Source organism: Solanum stenotomum, chromosome 6 (assembly GCF_019186545.1).
Source record: "Solanum stenotomum isolate F172 chromosome 6, ASM1918654v1, whole genome shotgun sequence".
NCBI classification, from domain to species: domain Eukaryota; kingdom Viridiplantae; phylum Streptophyta; class Magnoliopsida; order Solanales; family Solanaceae; genus Solanum; species Solanum stenotomum.
Window position 1 is genome coordinate 34,434,852 of NC_064287.1, and position 5,294 is coordinate 34,440,145.

A 5,294-nucleotide genomic window follows, 5' to 3' on the forward strand; every position below is an offset into this window, starting at 1 on the left:
TTAAATCTAGGAAGATGAACTCCAAAGGGTGTGTATATAATATTGTTAGGGTAAGGGATGTTAAATCTAAAACCCCTTCTCTAGAGTCGGTTCTGGTGGTGAATGAGTTCCTGGAAGTTTTTCACGATGATTTGCCCGGTATTCCTCTCGAGCGGGAAATAGATTTTGGTATTGACCTTTTACCGGATATGCAACCTATCTACATTCCTCCTTATAGAATGGCTCCGGCCGAGTTGAAAGAGTTGAAAGAGCAATTGAAGAATTTGCTAGATAAGGGTTTTATTTGACCGAGTATCTCACTGTGGGGTGCTATAGTGTTGTTTGTTAGAAAGAATGACGGGTCTCTTAGAATGTACATCAACTATCGCCAATTGAACAAAGTAACCATTAAGAATAAATATCCCCTTCCAAGGATCGATGACTTGTTTGATCAACTCTAAGGGGCTAGTTACTTCTCAAAAATTGACCTTCGTTCGGGGTATCAAAAATTGACCTTCGTTCGGGCTTTCCGAACTAGGTATGGGCACTATGAATTCCTTGTGATGTCACTTGGCTTAACTAACTCCCTGGCGTCATTTATGGACCTAATGAATAGGGTGTTTAGACAATACCTTGATATGTTTGTAATCGTGTTTATCGATGATATTTTGATCAATTCAAGGAGTGAGAATGAACATATGGACCATTTGAGGATTGTATTGCAAATCCTTAAAGACCACCAACTATTTACGAAGTTTAGTAAGTGCGAGTTTTGGTTAAGTTTCGTAGCCTTCCATGGTCATATTGTGTCGAGCAAGGGTATTGAAGTAGATCCTAAAAAGACGAATGCGGTCAAGAGTTGGCCTAGACCTCTAACGCCTTCTGATATTAGAAGATTTTTGGGTTTGGCCAGTTACTATAGGAGGTTTGTTGAGAAATTTTCCTCTATTGCTTCTCCATTGACGGCTTTGACTCAAAAGAAAGCTAAGTTTCAGTGGTCATAGGATTGTGAGAAAAGCTTCCAAGAGTTGAAGGATAGACTTACATCCACTCCGGTGTTGACCTTACCGGAGGGTACAGATGGTTTTGTTGTTTATTGTGATGCCTCTAGAGTATGGTTGGGATGTGTCCTCATGCAAAACGGTAAAATAATTGCCTATGCTTCAAGGCAACTTAAAGTGAATGAGAATAATTATCCGACCCATGAACTTGAATTAGCGGCGGTTTTGTTTGCTTTGAAAATATGGAGAGATTACTTGTATGGGGTTCATATGGATGTTTTCACCGATCACACGAGTCTTCAATATGTTTTTAGTCAAAAGGACTTGAATCTTCGTCAACGAAGGTGGTTAGAACTTTTGAAAGATTATGATATGAGTGTCCTTTATCACCCCGGCAAAGCTACTGTGGTAGCGGATGCTCTTAGTAGATTGCCTATGGGTAGTATGGCTCATGTAGAGGATGAAAAGAAAGAGTTGGTCCGTGATGTGCATAGGTTGGCTCGGCTAGGTGTTCAACTAGTGGATTCCGCCAAGGGTGTGGTGTCATGATTCATAATGGTTCTGAATCATCTTTTGTGATGGATGTGAAGTCTAAACAAGGCCTTGATCCTTTATTAGTTGAGTTGAAAGAGTCGGTACTCAAAAAGTCTATAGAGGCTTTCTCCCAAAGGGGAGATGGGGTGCTAAGGTACCAAGGTCGATTATGTGTTCCAGATGTTGATGGGTTGAGGGAGCAAATTTTAGAGGAGGCTCATAGTTCTCGGTATTCTATTCATCCAGGAGCCACCAAGATGTACCGTGATCTACGGGTAGTCTATTGGTGGAACGGTATGAAGAAAGATATTGCAGGATTTGTAGCCAAATGTCCTAATTGTCAACAAGTTAAGGTTGAGCACCAAAGGCCGGGAGGCTTGTCACAAAATATTCCTATCCCTACTTGGAAGTGGGAGGAGGTGAATACGGATTTTATTGTCGGTTTGCCTCGCATCCGAAGGCTACATGATTCTATTTGGGTCATAATTGATAGGATGACAAAATCAGCCCACTTTATTCCTGTTAAGGTTTCTCACTCGACAGAAGACTATGACAAGTTGTATATAAGAGAGATGGTGAAGTTACATGGAGTTCCTCTATCTATCAATTCGGATCGGGGTACTCAATTTACATCTCACTTTTTGAAGTCCTTCCAAAAAAGGCTTGGCACTAAGGTGAAGCTTGGTATCGCTTTCCACCCTCAAACGGATGGTAAAGCGGAACGCACCATTCAGACCTTAGAGGACATATTGAGGACATGTGTCATAGATTTAAAGGTAATTGGGATGACCACTTGCCATTAATAGAGTTTACCTACAATAATAGTTACCACTCAAGTATTGGTATGGGTCCTTTTAAAGCCTTGTATGGTAGGAGATGTAGGTCTCCGGTTGGTTGGTTTGAGGTAGGTGAAATTGCTCTTATTGGTCCCGAATCAGTTTATGAAGCTATTGAGAAAGTTTGGCTCATTAGAGAGAGGTTGAGAATGGCTAAGTAACACCCCTAAATACTAACCAAGAGTCGCATGTCGATTTACCGTTGCTTAATTACTAGAATATGTTTTAGTCTCATTTTGGGAACTTGAAGTGTTGTGAAAATTGCCAACTTGCTTAGCATAAATTCTTATCGTAATTTAAGGATTTGTGATGGGGTGTTTAGGTAATATCCTAATTAAAATTTTGTTTAACTTTAAAAGGAAGGTAAGGGATATACATATAGATATATATGTATGCTTTTTGGGCAGCCAACATTTTGTTGGGCAGCCCCTTTTGGTGACTTTTGTTTAGGTGATAAGTATCACCTTTGGAAGATATATTTTTCCAACCCCTATAATTAATTTCGTTTTTCCTCAAGTCTAAAAACATTAGAACCTTAGCTTAACAGATTGTTCTTCAAAATCACAAGAGAAAACTTGGCCCTTTTGGTTGGAATTCAAGAACACACACTTCTTGTTGGTAAGTGTCGAAATCTGTTGCTGAACTGGGCAGTGTTTAGTATTATATGCATAACTCTCGTTCTAGAGCTTAGTTTATAGTGAGTAAATATGATTTGGAAAGCTAATTGATAGACCTACAACTCTTATGTTTATGTCAAACTCTGATTCAGCTGTTATAGACTCGAAATATGGGACGCAACATAGGACAAGTTCTGTCCAGATTTTAGAATTTCAAATTCTGTATGAACAGCTGTTAGTGTTTTGACTATATCTTGTTGTACAAAATACCTTTTGCGGTGATTCTTGTTTGTTTGCAACCCTAAGAGATGTATCTACATATTTCATGAAGGGTATAAAGTCTAGTTTTGCTGTTTTCCGTTTCAAATCTAAGTTGCGACATGAGGTACTAGGCTGGCCAGAATCACTGTTTTGGAGCATTGTTGTGTTTGTGCAGGCTAATTTTACTTGTGATGATAATCCCGTTTTACATCAATATTATTGAGCTGCTAGGGATTAAATAAGTTGTTTAATTGTATTTTAAAGGTTGTATATACTCGTGAACAAGTTGAGGACCTTGATACGTTGGTTGGACTGTTTCTTTGCTAAGGCACTGAGGTTTGTGTATAAACTTGTACTTGCACTCTTTTAACCTCTAGTATATTTGAAATTGGATCTTGGTACCTTGGCTACCTCTTGTCACTTTGCATTGTTGTGTTGGTATCCTTTGAGAAGTTAAAGATGCTTGTGTAACTCGCCCACTTGTACGGATTGTTTGATCACTTGGCACTCTTGTTGGGACCTTGTCCTTCTTGTGGCTGTGACTTTGTCACTATTGGCATGCCTCTTGATTCGGATCATTTGCCATCTTGACTTTGGATTTTTAGTTCGTCTTAAGTATGGATGTTGTCCATTTTAAGTACGAATTAGAAAGCCATTTTTAATATGGTTCTTGGTTCTCTTGATTATTGGGCTTGACCCTTCTTGATATAGGGTGTCGACCCTTCTTGATACTTGTTTGTGCTTGGTGTGAAGACAAGAGGTACATATTGGGCGAGCCTTGTTGTTGAATCTCTTGGAAAATGATGCTATGAACGTTCTTGACATTTGGGTCTTTAAATATCGAACTTGATACTCTTTATATATTGTTTACTTGATTTATTAATTATGTTCAATTATGTTGCCCATGACTTGAGAAAGTTTGTTTTGTGAATCGGATGGCTCCGAAATTATAGTTTTGCACCACTAAGCTATATGCTTAGCGATAGTTGTTTCTATCGTAGGGGAATGATCGAGTGGATGCATGAAGCGGGCCATTGGAGATGGAATTTTTGAGAGCCTTAAGGAAGATCACATTTGCATTTAGGCATCTATATTTTGTATAAACCTTGGGACTTGTACATGATCTTTGTGTTGTATAATTACATGAAGTTTCGAGGATGAATTTGATCATGTCACCATGGGTTGTAAATTAAGTATGGCCATATGTTTTGTTCTTTTGGGGTGTGTAAGCCCAAGTATTGCAATATACTAAATTTACTATTTGTTTTGAATATTTTTTGTGAAGCATGACGGGCTGATTTCGGTACTCCGAAGTGGGTAATATTCGTGTTATTTCATCCTTTAGTGTGAAGATAATATATGCATGAAAAGCCCATCGGTTATTTGCTTAAATTATTTTTGGGAGGGTTTTTCCGTCATAAATTGAAACTCCATGCCATATCAATTTTGACATCACATAAATGTTTAAATGGACAAGATGCACATCCTTATCTAAAATTTTTCCCTTTATGAACCTAATCCCCCTACTAAACTACAATCAATATGGCCATAGTAAATCTCTTTTAAATGTCGCAAGTATTTAAGTAGTTTTCTTGCTTAGGTGGTAGTATCCTTTCGAAAGGGTCGTTACAACTATTGGTATCAGAGCCAAGGTTTGTGGTTCTAGGACTTTTGTTGTGACTTACTTGTATACTTGGTCACATCTGAAAAAGGGTTCTATTTGTATTACTTGTTCACTTGCATGGTTTATAATATTTTTATCGCATGTAGAGTGCACATGCATCATGTACATGTCCCTAACGCAATGTGATCTTCCCTTTTGAAGGATTAAGTTATGGCCACTTCTTCTGACCGACCTGTGGAAGCTGATCGTGAAGGGTCGGGTAACTCTGTGCCCCAACCTCATGCACTAGAAGAGGTTGGCGAACCTTTCTCGAATCAATATGTTCCCCACACTAGTGGGTCTGAAATGGGAAACCATCAGGGTGTAAGAGCGGGTTCACATCCTCAGATGAGTCGTGGTACTCAAGCCATGAATCCTCCTTTTCAACAAATGGCTGAATTCT

General features: G+C 38.9%; 1 long non-coding RNA gene across 1 annotated transcript; it reads left to right on the top strand.

Moving 5' to 3' along the window:
• The first annotated feature begins 2,795 nt into the window (after positions 1 to 2,795).
• On the top strand, positions 2,796 to 4,377 carry LOC125867109 (uncharacterized). The gene is made up of 3 exons (XR_007446609.1): positions 2,796 to 2,968; positions 3,493 to 3,564; positions 4,230 to 4,377. It is a non-coding gene; the product is annotated as an uncharacterized LOC125867109 (long non-coding RNA).
• Positions 4,378 to 5,294: the final 917 nt, after the last annotated feature.